The sequence below is a fragment of the Excalfactoria chinensis genome, chromosome 2 (genome assembly GCF_039878825.1).
Source record: "Excalfactoria chinensis isolate bCotChi1 chromosome 2, bCotChi1.hap2, whole genome shotgun sequence".
Lineage (NCBI taxonomy): Eukaryota > Metazoa > Chordata > Aves > Galliformes > Phasianidae > Excalfactoria > Excalfactoria chinensis.
This window is the reverse complement of record NC_092826.1, coordinates 103,396,321-103,413,118: the sequence shown is the minus strand read 5'-3', so window position 1 is coordinate 103,413,118 and position 16,798 is coordinate 103,396,321. Positions and strand designations below refer to the sequence as shown.

At 37.3% G+C, this 16,798-nt stretch overlaps 1 long non-coding RNA gene across 1 annotated transcript; it reads right to left on the bottom strand.

Moving 5' to 3' along the window:
* Positions 1-6,336: 6,336 nt before the first annotated feature.
* On the bottom strand, positions 6,337-15,934 carry LOC140247629 (uncharacterized). The gene is made up of 4 exons (XR_011902733.1): positions 15,799-15,934; positions 11,408-11,461; positions 6,855-6,913; positions 6,337-6,469 (listed from the first exon to the last, which is right to left on the bottom strand). It is a non-coding gene; the product is annotated as an uncharacterized lncRNA (long non-coding RNA).
* Between the last annotated feature and the right edge of the window lie 864 nt (positions 15,935-16,798).

The window sequence follows — 16,798 nt, the reverse complement described above, 5'->3', positions numbered from 1 at the left end:
ATCAAGCTAACGGCTTCTCAATAATATTTTTTTCAGTCACAGGGTCCTGTGATTGAAAGTCAAAATCTTTCAGAAAATCTAGAAGGAATTCATGACTGTTTTCCACAGAAGCCTGTCAGTTTTGAATATCAGCATGAAAGTTGCTAAATCCCACCCCATGAAAACTTTCATTTCGGAACTTCTTATTTGCAAGAATATACAGTTCTTCTATATCTGAGACATCTTTGCTTTCAAATAAGGTTTGTGGCATCCTAGCTTCTAATTTTACAAATTGCTGTGGGACGAAAGTGACCTCATAGAGAGTTCCCTAACCCAGGATATCTGAATCTGTACTCTGACTCAACATAGACAGTAAAGGCAGCAGCAGCAGCAAAACATAGCATGCTGGAGAGCAGCTGGTCAGACAGTGCCATACTATGACATGCTGCTGTACAGATGAGGTACTGCAGATGAAGTATTGACTTACTGTACCTCATCTCAACAATTATTCACCATCTCTGCACTTACACTGTGTTGAACACTTCCTTTCCCTCGTTGCTCACACCCTCCTCCTGCTATCCTCCAATGCACACTACTTTTTCTGAATACTGGTATTAGGTACTCAATATTAGCGCTTTATGATTTCTTCATACAGGCTGTGCTGTAGACGTAGATGTGATAAGGTGCACACCCACAAGCTTCTACACATCTGCATTCGTGTAGGAGCTGCAGCCCTGACCCATTTGTGGGCTGTTGTTTCACCTCCCACAGACATCTGAAGTCTAACAAGTGTCTGAGCATCCTACAGGCACTGGTTTGAAGGTTAGAAAAGACAGGTCAGCACGTTACAGAGAGAAAAGTTATAGAATTAAAAACCTCAAACAAACAAAAAACCTTCAAGAGCTGACGAAAATACTTTGCTATCCTTCAGCAAGATATGCCAAAATAAAATTCATTCACTGTACAAGAATTATTAGGAAGAGCTATTATGGATATATAGTTTGGTCAACAGAAGTTTTGTGATTTTGGTCTGTGGAATACAAGGTGGTTTGTCAGAATAAAGAATATAAACGTTTACCCTTCTTTCAGCAGCACCACAAATCTGAACTATCTGGCCCTTAATGATTAGGAATGATACAACCAACACATACACATTTAACAAAATGCTAATTTAAATTAAAAGCATGAAGTTAATATTCATATCCTCCATTGTTTTTAAGCACTGTAGGGCAGAAACTAAGCAAATAAATAAAACTGAATATAACAGACTTCTGCCTTCAGCTAAAGTTGAGATTATTAATGCATACAGACAGGTCAAATACTGTTGTGGTTTCACATCAGTTTCTTCTGTTTTACTTCCATATTTTTGAGAGCTTCCCTTAGGTAAGGAACACATCTGTTTGAGTCTGAAAACAATAGATACGCTCAGGCTGGAATGTGGAGGAGGTTTCTCATCACAAAACAAGCACAGCACTCTCCTGGAAGGCTTGCCAGAGGGCACAACATAACTAAGAGTATGAACTGCTCCACTTACCATCTCTATACAAACACATTTTTTTTCTCCAGACATGCCCTTAATGATACCAAGAGAATGTATCTGAAGCTAAAACTGCAACGTTTCCGTTTAATTCCTGACAGTGGAATGACCTATCCATCAAACACACAAAAACAGGTTACTTCCAGTGTAGGTTATTATAGTTATTTCCAGTTCAGATTATTGCAGTACATAATAATAATAATAATAATTTTAAAATGTGCCATATGCCAGCAATAAACTTATGCCTGAACAGGGCAAAATGCTATCCAGTCTACAGACAGAAAGAGATTTTGTCCTCATTTTTAATGAAATCAGTATTTAGTCTTAAATTACTATAATTATTCATGCAATTAAAGATGCAGTCTATTGAAAATGTAATTAGATCCACACTGACATGCAAAAAACACCATTTGGCCAGGCTTTAAAGATTCAGTCATGAACAGGTTACATGTACACTACGAGTACAAGATCAGTGTTCAAGATAGTGACTTGGCAGGGATATTTCCTTCAAGCTATGGGGAGAAGAGAAAAACACACTTTTAGTGTAGTCACTAAATTAACATATCTCATGATTAATAAAGAGTCATGAGTCACTTTCCTGGAACAGCATGAAAGGAACTGCAGGACACAGTACTTAAAGAGAGTGAATTTGGGAAATTCTGTGATATTTGGACTGTATTTCTTGATAATTCAGGTATGTGAATTTAAACAACTTTGGAGAGCAATTGATGGCTTCTTTTAGTAAAAATTAACCATAGAAGTAAGCAATGCAGCAATCTGACAGTCAAAACGAAGCATCACTAAGTGGTACATGTAACTAGTAATATGGTTTTGAAGTAAAAGCAAACCATAGATTTCTAGTGAGTGTCTTATTAAAAAAAAATATGGAGTACTTGTAGCAATAAAAATCCTAAAGGAACTAGATTTTCCCCTTGTTTATTCAGTTAAACTTTAACAGTTTAGCAGGTAATACTTGTGGAGAAAAAACAAACAAACAAACAAACAAACAAAAAAAAACAAAAAACCTCTAGATAAATATATGTTCATTTATATATGTATGTATTTATAACAGTTGTTTAATACTATAGATAGCATAGTTGTTAGGAAACCAATAACAATGGAAATTAGTCCATCTAATTCAAATGCTTATTTTAGGTATATGCTCTGCAAAATGTTGGGGCTGTAGCCCCTTCTTCCAGTACTGATTTTAATTGCATTCAGGAATGGATTAAAATAAACGCACACTTAACCCTAACCAACAGCTGTATCTCTCTCACAGTGTACTTCAGCTCTCTGATTGGGTCTTTTCTTACCTGCTTTTGTCTTTACACAATGAGGCTTTTGTTGTCAAAAAACAAAAGTGCCAGCTTTAACCACCAGAGCAGGCAACTTCTCAGCCTTGTGGTTAAGACACAGACACAGGACATAACATTCAGTTCTCTTCATTTTGAAATGACCAGTACTACCCACTTCCTATGGCGATATCAATCTCCATCATGTTAACTCTGTACCTGAGCATATCCAATTTGTTGGGTTTTTCTGCAAGACTTAGATGAAACAGATTTCCACTATAGGAATCCTGAAAAGAGTATCAAATTCTACCACTCTCCAGGACAGGCACTGTTAACAAATGTTCTGAAATTCTGAAAAGTTAGAAAAAAGAACCCTGAAAATTTTGAAATGTTCTGAGTGAATTGCCATGAAACACTGAGGTTTAGCATAGCATATTTTAGGTCTGGGGGTCTCTGAAGTGCATAAATCAAATTAAAGTTTTCAGATTCTCTTTCGGGCAATATTCTACTTTACTTAATTAAGGAATTCCTTATACAATCACATCTGACTAGAAAGAAACACTGGTAATTTGCAATCTGAGTCTCCAGAATTATGAGAAGCAAGATATTGTATGCACATAGGGAGATCTGAGTACATAGTACTGGGAAAAAACACACATCAGGATGTTTGTCTTAGTGACAGAAAATATGACTTAGAACAATTAATTGATCAGTGATATATTTAATATGACATGGTAAGAAAGTAAGAGCTTGTATTTCCCATTAAAAGGGAATATTTCCACTTGAAGTAGAAAAATAGGAAGATGTTTTAATCTGCTTAAGGTTAAGAACCTAAAAACTTTACACTCTGACAAAATATAAGTAACTAATCCTTACCCTTAAGAGAAACTGTCATGAATATATATTTTTTTATTCTTATAAGCTACTATATAAATATGTCCTTTCTAAATCGTGAAAATTTGAATCATTTGTCCCCAGTGAGATAAACACTTTTAGAAATCTGAACACATGCAAATTGTCGTCAACAGCTCTATGTCCGGGTAGAGGCTGGTCATGAATGTTGTCCCCCATGTATCTTGCTTGGGTCCAGCGCTCTTCAATATCTTGCTCAGTGACACAGACAGTGGGACTGAGTGTCCTGTCAGCAAGCTGGCAGATGACACCAAGCTGAGTAGCGCAACTGATAAAATAGAAGAATGTCATCCAGAGGGACCTGAACAGGCATGAAAAGTAGACCCATGTGAACCTAATGAGGCTCCACAAGACCAATTGCAAAGTTACTGAGGTCAGGTAACCCCAGGTGTGTACAGACTAGGAGAAAAACTCATTGAAGGCAACCCTGCAGAGAAGGACTAAGGGGTCCTGGCAGACAAAGAGCTGAACAAAGCCAGCAGTGTGTATATGCAGCCTGAAAGGCCAACTGTATCCCAAGCTCCATCAGAAGAGGAGTGACCATCAAGGAGAAGGAGGTGAGCGTTTCCCACATGCTCTGCCCTCTCATGCTGAGGCTTTGTCTGGTGTATTGTATCCACACTTAAGGACCTCAGCAAAAGAAGGATGTGGAGCTGCTGGAGCAAGTCCATAGGAGGGCCACAAAGATGATCAGAGGGCTGGAACATCTCTCCTATGAGGAAAGGTTGAGGGAACTGGGTTTGTGCAGCCTAGAGTAGAGAAGCTTCAAGGAGACCTCATTGTGGCCTTCCTATACTCAAAGGGAACTTGTAACCAGGAAGACAACCAATCTTTTATGTAGCAATAGGACAAGGTGCAATGGCTTTAACTTAAAAGACGGAAGATTTGGGTTAGATGTTAGGAAGGAAGTCTTTACTCAGAGAGTGGCAAGACACTGTCACAGGCTGCCCAGAGAAGTTGAGGATGCCCCATCCCTGGAGGTGCTGAAGGCCAGGATGTAACGAGTGACAACCCTGTCCTTGTCTTGGGGGTTTTTAACTGGAAGGAGCCTTAAAGATCATCCAACACAAACCATTGTGATTCTATAAAAGAAAAAAAGAAATACTGCTTCACTGAACCTATTATAAAGTTTGAAGGTGCAGCAGACGCATCTGTATTTTTGTCTTTTGATGGAATTTCAACACAAAGCATGGAAATAACTGAAGCCAGATTACTCCTGCAGGTGAAGTAAATAGATCTGACATGAGCAACAAAAACAGACAAAGCAAATTACTTTCAAGTGTATATTCTTTTACCTAAAATAAGCAGTCAACCTACCTCTTTGTTGTTTTAAGCCCAACTCTTCCCTTGAAGAAAAGTTTACATATAAAGAATGAAAACTGATTACAAAAGACAACAAGTTTTACGAATGCATCTAGAAGACACACTCAATACCTTGGGAGAAAATGAAAAAATAAAAAAGTAATAATTTTTTTCTAGATGTTCCTAAATTGTCATTGGTTTTTCAGTAAGAGGTGAAGGCTTTAACTTAATTTGCTGAACTCCCAACAAACTCCTCTCACTTAAGAAAAATCTTCCCAGTTCCTCTGCTTTCTTCACATCTCAGAAGGGAAGCTGAGGTTTAACTTGTTAGATAGGTAAGGAGAAAATTCGCAGAAGCAAACAGTTATGATTTCACTAAGCAAGCCTGTCTAAGACTTGCACTGAACCCTCTGATAAGGCCAAGGATGTTCCCAGCAACAGTTAAGCACATGCCGTGGCCAAGTTCAGCTGCTGCTCCCCTTTTTTGTCCCTTTGTTCTTTTTTTTTTTTTTTTTTCCATTCCAGCCAGTGAAGGTAATTTAATTCATATTAAAATAACTCAAATTCAAGCATGGCCTAAATAAATGTGTTTATTTTGTCTCACAGGATTCACAGAATTAAAGGAAATTCCATTCCTCCTTTTTTGTTGTTGTTGTTTCTGTCATTTCTTTCAGCAACACCTGCACAGTACAATCAATAGGTAACTTCTCACAGCTAATCACCTCTTCCCCCTCTCCCAACTCCTCTTCCAGCCACTTCTCCATCCCCATTTTTAAATGGTTACTACAGGACCACAGTAACAGTAAGTGTAGTTCAGGGGCTATATTTACAGTACAAGACTAATCCTTTATAACTGCTTAACTGATAGGTCCTGTGGCAGGTTTGTAAAATGTAGTTGATTCAGACATCTGGGTTGATTCATAACTTTTCAAAACATAGGCACATTTCAAAAAGCATTGGCCAAACATTTCTTCTACTTTCCTCAATGAATATTGTTAAAAAGTGAAGATAAGGCAGATGAACCATACTTTCATTACTACACGAGTGATAAGAAACAGTCTTCTCCAAATAAATTCAGTTTACTGACATCAAGTATTTAAATTGTAAGTAAATACTAATAAATACAACCTAAAATTGACAAAAGTGTGAAACGAAGATAAGGATGAAAAACGAAGGCAAGGAACCAGCCATTCATAACAGGAGAAAGTGTAGCCAAATCTGGGAACATTTTCTGAATGGAAGAAAGTGCCCAGTTTGGTTCTTATGGATATACATGAAAGCTGGGCACTCTGCTAGACATTTATCAGTTTCCCTAAAATTCCAAGAAAAGAGAGAAGAACCTTGTAGTTCTCATAGATCTCAGCTGCATCAAAGCTGAGCCCTCTTCTGCACTGGGTTCTTCCTGGTGATGCCGAGCATGGAGGCCATGCTTACCTTCCATGGTGCCCTGAGAGGTATCAGATACAAAGAACAGGAAAAAAAAAATTATCTGAATTAAAACACACAGCAGATGTGTGTAGCTAAAAATAAATTTAGACAGTAAAGATATGTAAAAGCCTGGGTACAATGCTGTTCTTTCAAGACAGAAGGATTTTCTAAATGTAGTAATTCAATAAGAAATAAATAAAATGCAGCAAACAAGTTAACACCCCGTGTACAGTTGTCTGAAAATTCCTGCAGTGAGCTGATCACATACATAATAACATGTTGCTGACTCACTGCTGGTACAAGAGAAAATAATTTCCCTTCAGAGACAATAACAGGTTATCTGTTATCTCTCATCTGCAAACTGAAAGAATAATAACTTTGAAATCATAGCAAGTGATCTCCACCTGTGGCACTGATGAAATACTGAAGAGAATCTGTCCAGGTGAAACTGCAGAGGTGATAACTGTAAAATAAAAACACCAAGAGTCTGTATAGGGCTTTGTTTGAAAGGAATAAATATAAGGGCAATGTTCAGTCACTTCCTGTAGTGGAAAATAAAGAATAATATAACCAGAATGTACAGCTATGCTGTAGCCAAAGAAGAAAAAATTAGATGTGTTCTGAGTTTGACAACTACAAGAAACAAGAAGTTCCTTTTCTGAGTAAGTTTCTCTTCTTAATAACTTCCTAATCTCCCAAGGTATCATTTTTTATTTTGCTCCTTAATTGAGGAAGTAGAAGCAAAAAAAAGTTAGAACAATATATTGCAAAATATCACAACAGAAAGACACCATTTTTGAGACAGATTAGTCTGTAAAAGCAGAAACTGTACTTCTGAAATTTAAGTGTCTGGATAAGCACTTACTATATTTAAGAACTCGTAAATGCTGAATACAAATGTTTGGGTTTAGCCACCAAATCTTACGGAATTTTTCTTACCATTGCTCCAGAGTAAGTGAAACTTCATTTTGGCTCAGACTGGTGTCATCCAATACTCCTGAGTTGTTCTGGACTATACTGGAGTGGTGAGACAGACAGCCACTCCCACCAGTTCTGGGAACCTTCAGCAAAAATCTTCAGGGTTAAATCCATCTCCTAACTCCCAGTCTCATTTCAGTTCTGTCTTAATGCTGTTTTAGCTTCCTCACCCCAGGAAAGGGAAGTGCCCCAATACAGGTGCTTACATTCCCCATACAGGCTGTGAATGGAGACACAAGAAGGAAGACCCAATCCACATATCCCACTTTTTTTTTTTCCCCCCTCTTTTATCTCTTGGAGCATACAGACAATTTTAAAGAACCCCAGTTAATTTTTGACAGACAACTAAAGACATACTAATAAATTTTAAGCATGTCAACCTGTATATCAGCCATCTTGCCTAGATTTCTTCTGGGGGCAAATATGTAAAGAAAACAGTACAAGCACTGCCTGTTTCTATAGTAAGCTAAGAAACGCTAACAAATTATTAGAGAAGTTTTGCTGAAGGGGAAAAGAGAAGGGCAAAACACATTTTCCAAAACAGCTCTCTCAAATACATTTTACTTTATTACATTTTAAAAGTCTAAGTAATAGAATTAGAACATTTGAACTCCAATTTCTTCATCTCATCCTTCCTTGATATCGAGGACTCTAATTGATTCCCTATGATTTTCCCCAAGCACTTCTGGTCCAGATTAAAAGGAAAAAAAAAAAAAAAAAAAAAAAAAAAGGAAAGATGAAAAAAATTGTGCTAGGACCTGATAGTTTGGACAGTCTTCTAAGGAGTGAGGTCAGTCCTTCATAGGCTACAATAAAGCCTAGAATCCATATCACTTATTCAGTGACAGATACAACACCAGGTTACTGTATAAACTGTAGTCCAGATGCCAAAACAACAATTCTAGATGTAGGTTGAATGTATCTGCCTGTTCAGAGTGATAGATGGTGTTTGAATTCTGCTTCCTATCCATTCATTGCTGGATCACATTTGTTCCTTAGAAGTAGGTGGTGACACCCTGGTAAGAGGCACGTCTTCATACATCACAGTTTTACATCCACAGTTTTAATCTTTTGAAAACTTAGCTGTAAAAGTCATTGGAAGTAGCTGGTTCATGTTGCTCTCTGAAATGTGAATGTATACTACAATATTTATTCATTTTAGACAAGGTTAGATCTATCTTCTAATAGACTTAGCATTAAACAGCTATTGAAGGTTAAATACATGGGGAAAAATAGTAACTACGGTACTGTTACTGATAGAAATAGAACCAGAGTCTCCAGCATACACAGACATTCTGTTTCTTTTATTAGTCCAGCTCTGTGAAGATTTAGCTCCTCCATGTACTACAGGCATCTATCTGCTATTGGGAGAACTAGCCCCAGTAGGTCAAGAAAAGTAACAGGTGAATCTGCAGTGGTGTAATTTGGAGGCCAGCTGAAGGTCCACGATGTACAGAAATGCTACACTGTGTGGCTGGTGGTATATATCAGGAATCAGCAAAAATTTAGCCAGCTGACTGAAGTCAACCTTCCTTACTCAGCCTTTGTGTCAACATAACTTCACACTTACCTACAAATTTCAGGCACAGTGATCTGGGGCTTTACCAGTGGGGAATTTTGGGCTTCAGTTTTCCTTATGGTTATTGAGGTTGATAATGACTATATATGTACATAATGAACACATATGTACACATACACACTAAATAGATAGCCTAATTGTTCTCTTTAGTAATCTGTTATCTCCTGCTTTCGGTTGTGGTATTGTCTAAATTTAAGGGAGTTCCTAGCTGTTTACATTAGAATATGCTACCATTTTATATAGATTGATTATAGAAATCTAAATTTTTTCCATAGTAAAAGACAGCAATCCATTTTCCTGTACAATATGCTGTACAGCATGTGTTTGCAGGGTGTGAGCTCCTGCAACCTTAGCAAATGAAATCCAGACCTCCCTGAAGTGTAGTGAACTCAGTGGTTCTGCTGTTGGCCACCAAGAGCTCATAATTTTACCTTCATTTTCTGTTTTGCTTTTTTTCCTGCAAAGGGCATCTTTTAATGCTAAATGATTTTAGCTGAAAGTAGGAATAATAATAAAAAAAAATATTAAAACATCCTCTTTTTATAGCATTAGGAGATCTACTAATAATCTGACTACTAGCACACACTCGTGAATGCCATTAGGCATTCATCTTCATCAATCATCTTAAAACCAGTGTAATTTTAGAATCTGGAAACAAAAGCTAAAAATCAGCAAAAATCGAATGACTCGTTGATGACTCAGTGTGTCATTTATCCCCCATTTGTTGCTAAGAGAACTTGACACCCACTTCCTACCACATAATCTTTACAACCAAAACAGCATTAGCCACAATATTGCTTTGCTGCTATGACTGCTGTTTTCTTGTGAAAATAACTGTGTAAAAACAGGTTTGCTTGATATCGTCATTAAGTTCTACAGTTCTGACTTATCAGTGGCCATCTAGAAATCGCATCAGAAAATGACAACATGAACTACAGTTTCCCATCTGTCTTCTGCAGAACTTTTAGACTGGTTCTGCTAAGTGACTATAGCACACCCTGCACCTTCATTTATGTAAGGTGGTTGATGGATTTTTACTGAACCTTCTGACTGACACAGTTTTTACTGACTTTCTGACTGACTCTTCAGTTTTTACTGAATTTTCTTGACTGTTGAAACCACTAAAACAAGAAACAGCCCAGCGGTAGAAGTACTTGGAAGTAATATTCTGGTTTGTAACAAGCATTCTGAGTTTGGGGGTTTTCTTTTGTCTGTCCTGGTTTTGTTCGTTTGTTTTTAATCTAGTTGGGATGTAAATGACATTAAATCAATGAACTGTAAACTTCCCTTATTCACTGCTAGTGAGACCAGCTTTCTTGTTTACAAAACAAAAACAACAAAAAACACAAAATCATAAGAGTTGGAAGGGACCTCTTGAGATCATCTAGTCCAAACCCCTGCTAAAGTGGGTTCCCTATAGTATATTACATAGGAAAGCATCTAGGTGGTTTTAAGTAACTCCAGAGAAGGAGACCCCGTAACCTCCCTGGGCAGCTTGTTCCATTGCTCTATCACTTTCAAAGTATCATACCATAGTATCATAGTATCATGCGAGTTGGAAGGGACCTTAGAGATCATCGAGTCCAACTCCCGGGATTCGAGCCCCTCTGTGTAGCAGAGCGGCACTTCTGCCACTTGTGCCACAGGGGGGATTCGAACCCTGGGCCTCTGGTGTTGCAAGCAGCAATTCTACCACTGCGCCACCGGAGGCACACAAAGTAAAGACGGTTTTTCTCATGTTCTTATGAAACTTTCTGTGTTCCATTTTCTGCTTATTGCCCCTTGTTCTATCAGTGGGCACCATGGAAAAAAAAGCCTGGCCCCAAACAGCTGACTCCCATTCTACAGATAATTGTAGGAGCTGATGAGATCCCTTCTCAGTCTTTTCCAGGTTGAACAGTCCCATGTCTCTCAGCCTTTTGTCATAAAGGAGATGCTCAAGGTCCCTATTGATCTCTGTGGTCACCCACTGGACTTTCAGTAGAAGTTCCCTATCTTTCTTGATCTGAGGATCCCAGAATTGAACACAAAACTCCAGATGTGGCCTCACCAGGACAGAGGGGAAGGATCACCTCCCCTGGCCTGCTATTCATGCTTTTCTTGACGCATCCCAGGATACCATGGCCCTTCTTGGCCACAAGGGCACACCACAGATTTACCTGCTCCAAAGAAAAGGATCTGAAGTGGCATCCAATATACTTTAATTGATATTTAATTTCAGTCTCTACTGAGAGAGTAGTTGTCTCAGACAACTACTTCCAAAGAAAACATTTTGTTAAAACTTTCTGGCTTAGTATGTTGAAGATATTTCATATCAGTCCTATACTTGTTGAATTTCAAAAGTTACCCTGAAGTTATTTAAGAATTCCTATGAAAGTCCTGCATATACTTTAGACTTACCTGTAGAATCACTTAGCAATCTCCTTTGTCCTTTCCAGACAGGTCTGTCTACCCCTGTAAAAAAAATAAGTGAGACTGAAGAAAATGAGTTTCTTAATAAACAATGACAAAAATAATCATTTTACAAATCATGTTTTTGTTAGTAATTACATTACCACAGTATTGCTTTAACATGTGATTTCTTTTTTAGAGCTCCTGTTCTCATTGTTGGCTAAGAACTGCCAATTGCAAGATAGACGTGCATGACAACAACTTGTCACACAGAAAACATGTCTTGAAATCTCTTTCTGTGTCAGTACAGAATGAACTCGAAGAAATCATATGAGGAGGAGCTACTCAGAAAACTCAGCACTCTACTTGGAAGAGCTTTTACTGTGAACTCGGCTTTGAGAATTCTGTACTAAAAGTCCAACTTTTTCAATTCACAGTGAGGTGAAAAAGTCTTTGCAGGAGAAAAAAAGAAAAGAAATATAATTTAAACTTCTGTCTTCCATGAGGAGAGTAAAATGTACACTCCAGTCTAATCTATGCACAGGGACAAGCTCTCCCTAGAAATTCTACTTGCTCTCAGCCTCCTTGCTAAATCAAAACTGTTTTGGTTTCCACGCAGTTGTGTTTTACGGAAAGATGTTTTGGCAAACCAGGCACGATGCTAAGTATGGTGGCTTTGGTCCAGTAAAACACTTACTCCTTAATTCTAGGTAATGACTTCACTCTCCCTGTTCCAAGCACTTGAAATTATGTAGAGTGTTCCTTTAACGTTGGTGCCACAGAAACACAATGATAATGCACTTTGAAACAACCAACCTGTTATGAATAACTTGCTTTAGGAATTTGTTACTGTTACACTGTTTTGGTTTCAATGGAAAAAAAAAAAAAAAAAAGAAAAAAAGAAAAATACTGGGGAAATATTTCTGGAACTTTCTGTTTATATTTTGCCTCATTCACTAAGAACTTAAAACTGCAGGTATTTATAAAAGCAAATTGCATTTCAAAAAGAAACAGTGCATATCTGTAACTTTCAAGTATATGAAAATATGAATATGAGGGCTATATGAAGGCCTGGAATGTTCATTTTGTCTTATATAACTGTGTCAATAATTTTCCCATAATCTTACATCTTTGTGCATATACAAATAAATACGTAGTGAGATAGTTCCACAAAAGGCTTAACTGCCTACTTTTGGATTTTGCACTTTTTAATCTGAGAAAATGCTTACCTCATCTCCTTTTTGAGGTCTAAGTCCACTTGATATAACAGGAATGATCAGGAATAATAATAAATAATTATAGATAGATAAAGAAGAGTAAATAGACTTGATAGTTATTTCCACAGTTGAATAAAAAGTTATAGGAAGGTCAGGTCATAAATTTCTGGCCTCTCGTGTCAGAAAAGTTATTTTTATTAACATTGTGTAACTAAACAAGTAAGGGCCAGTGTCTGAAGTTGGAGTCATCTTCCAAGGTGCTGATATGGAACACTTCTCACAACTAGTGTATTTATCTCCAAAGCTATCTATACTAACCTACTCCTTTAACTGATCAGGAAAACAAGGAAAAGAGAAGTCATTTGCCCAACCCCAGAGTGGACTAAGAACCAGCATTACAGAAACCAGAGGCTTTCATCCAGGTTTTGTCTGACATGTTCAGGACTTTGGATCTCTGCTACACAGGTACTGACAACCAGAGAAGAACTGGCAAAACAGTGAGTGAGAGCTGCATGTGAGAGACCTGGAGTCAAAGCTGGAGCAGAGCCCTATGTCTTTAGTGACTTGGAGGGAGATGCTGAGAGGAAATGCAGACTTCAAAGACGCAGTATGTTGCCAAATAAGCTAAAAGGAACCTAATTATAACTGCAAATGTGGCCAGCAGGGTCAGTGGTCCAGCTGGATGCCAAGCTTTGTTTGCTTTATATTCAATCTCCCTTGAAGCCTCCACGTGTCAAATGTTAAGCATATTTTAGATAACCATTATTTAAAACAAATTGAAACTTTAACTAGTTCACCTGAAATCAATTGGATTCAGCAAAACAAAGGCTTTACTGTAATTCAGAACCTGAAAACATTTTACATTAGATATATACTCCATTCAGTCTTTGGTAAATTATACTTTATCATCGTTTTCTTCCAAAGAAAGAGATTTGCACTCATAGAAATAAGGATTAAACAGGATTTAGTACTTCTGAGTAAATAGGCCACACTACAAGTCTTCTCAATAATATTTGCATGCCCAAAAGGGAGAGTGAAGAGCACATTCCTGTTGTTAAACTTCTCCTCACTAACCATTAAGAAGAACGTCTTGGCTTAGTGTATTGCTTGTTTTTGTTATTGTTTTCATTTTCCAAGGATTGAGCACTGTAAACACAACTATAAAATACTAAACATTTCTTTCTTGATGTCTGAGTTCAGGACAATTTCTAGATAAAGTGATAATGATGTGGCATTTGTCTCAACAATGAGACTGACATATATTCCATACCATTAAGGTGACATCATTATTGCATAATGCTCTTCTATAGGCCTAGCTTTGTTTGTTTGCCAGGCTGGATAAAAACTCATTAACTCATTTCTGTCCTACAGAAATGCTTGATGGTTACAGTCAGACCTGGTAGCCCGTCAGTGGCTTTATTTTTTAAAAGATCAACAGTCCATCTGAAGAGGGACCAGATTCTCAAACCCTCAAATTCTGGGTTGCAGAAAAAGTTACTTTTAAGGTTCTACTTCCACAGCCTTATTAATGTTGCAGCAATCTGTACCACTACTGAAAAAAAATAAAAATAATAATTAAAATAAATAAATAAATAAATAAATAAATAAATAAATGAAGAAGGGCAATGCACTTCCTTGTGCAGCTCTACTTTTTGTGACTGCTTCATGGGCTGTATCACAGATTTGGGCTGCCTGAAAGTGGTCTGCTGAGAACAAGAAAAACAAACAAACCCAACAACATGCATTTCATCTGGATAAAAGCATACAACTGCAATCTTAGCAGAGCTGGTGCTGACTGAAACACAGGGCAGCCCCAAATTTTTCCCAAAATAGGATGAACAGTAGCCTGCTCCCCTGCCAGGCCCAGAAATGCACCTCTGGTCCAGCCTTGCACAGAACGCCTCAACAGCAACCCAGATAAAATGAGTGGCTATATGTCTGGACTGACAGATAAATGGGTAGATAGCCATCACTCTCAGTGTAGAAGTACATAGCATAGGCAGTTGAATACAATCATGTTGCTACCTGCTAGAGATCTCTGGTTTTATATATCAGAAACGTTTGCTCACTATGAAATGTTTCAGAAGATCTAAAACAACAATCCTTTGTCCCTACACCACTTCACTCAAAAAGGAAAAGTACAACAGCCAGGCATTTTCAAGGCTTCCCAAGTAAAAGTTATGTTATATTGCCTACTGTTACATAATCATAGTTGAAATTAATGTGTTTCTTTTTTTTTTCCTCCTTGGGTTACTAAATCCAGGCTTTGAACTCCAAGTGTTGGTATGCATTAAAGTCAGAAGAATATCAAAAGTTCAATGCTTGAAGGCATGTCTCCCTTTTTGGGCAGTGCTCAGGTCTTGAACTTTGGAAGAAAAAACTGTATTTTTCTGATACCACTATGACTACATGCAGCTGTCAGGAGATCTATATCCAATAGCCCAAAAGGCATTTTTAAAAGAACTAGATTTAATTTTTAATGTGAAAGAAACAGCTTCTATTTATTTATTCCCTTTAACATGTGTACACAGTCTCTTCCTCTTATGTTACCAAAAAGGATGTTAACACTATCTTCAACACCATTTCTGACAAAAAGTATAAATTCTTGTTATAGAATTGTATGTGGAATATTCTTCTCTACCCTTTAGGATTCTTATGCCAGAGTTCACTAAAATGATTCAAGAGCACCCGCTAACACAATGTGTACTGGGGAAAAAAAACAACAAGATATTTATGGGCTGCTTTACTCAATTCTAAATAATTGTAAAATTGTAAATTAGAGTAAAATAAAGAAAGTTAAAATCAAAACAAAGAAATCAGTAGCTCTAAGTCACTTAATAGCTTAATCTAAACCGTAATTTCTACTGGATATTGCTGAGATCCCTGCTTTTGCAAAATGTACCATATTGTACCCCAGTTTTGAAATTAAATATATTTTTTTATGTTATGAATGATCGTCAGTTATCATAACTGATAAGTTCTGTCTTGCGTTTAAAGGAGGCTTCCAAGAACAGAAAGATACTTAGCACTCTAACACTGAGGGAGGGGGTTAAGTCATTCCTTAAGTAAGTAAAGAGTACTATAAAAAAGGCTCTTCACAGAGAATTATTATGAAATATTTTGCAGATGTTTGCTTGTTTTCCTGATGTCAACTTCTTAATATTAAAGTAATAAAGTTCTTACTTGGTAAGGATATATGATCTCAGTGTAACCTAGATGGATACAGACCAGCTGGTCTCAGTGATAGCACTTATAAGGAATGCAGCTCAGTCATGGGCAGTTGCCAACTGAATGGTTGGATGCTTTGATGATGTGTCCACTACATCTGAAAAGGCTAAGAGGAAAAGAAAGGTTGGTAAGGTGAAAAAGCTCAAGAGAAAGGTATTGTTCAATGATGATGTTAAGTCACTCTTCATGCAAGAAAAATTAATTAAATGTCACAGCTAATTCTGTAGTTACAATAGATTTTCAAAGTAGTAAGTTAGGTTTTAAAGAAATGTCTCAGAAGCACAAAGGAATTTCCTTTTGACCACTGGCATTGGAGTTGGACCTCAGGTGGTAGCTCAGCTTTAGTTTTACTCACCAGCTGCCCCAGAAAACACAGACTAAACATGCTTTCTGATAATTTGCATTATACTTTCAAGAATAGGCTAATGATAGTAGAATTTCCATTATGGTGAAATATACTTCAATGAATGCTGGAGTAGTTCCTTCCCAATTGACAGGCTATTTTTGCCACTTTGCCTGTATTGTAAAGGTATTATTTTTTGTTCATACAAAACTGGTCTCCCCAAAGTGGTAACTGAGCAAATTATGTTGCAACAACTGACTGACATCAGGAAACATAAATAAGTTCCTGAGAAGTCAAAGACCTAAAGTCTATTTGAATTAGTGTGCTGAAGAAATTAGATTTACGTGTATCTCATGTTCCTTGGGCTTCTAACTGAATTAGTAAATGAGAACAATCTTCCCGTTTCATCCAAGTGAAACTATCTCGGGTAACACTGCTCTAGTTGTATTGCTGCATTTAGGTTAGGTAGCAACTGAATATTTTTTTCATTGTAACTAAATCATTTAGCTAGCAGACATTGCTGTGGGATTTAGCAAAGATTAAACTTCTAGGATCCTGCCAAAAGCAATAATTAAAGTAACTACAATCTGCTTATGTAAACAACTGTCTTTT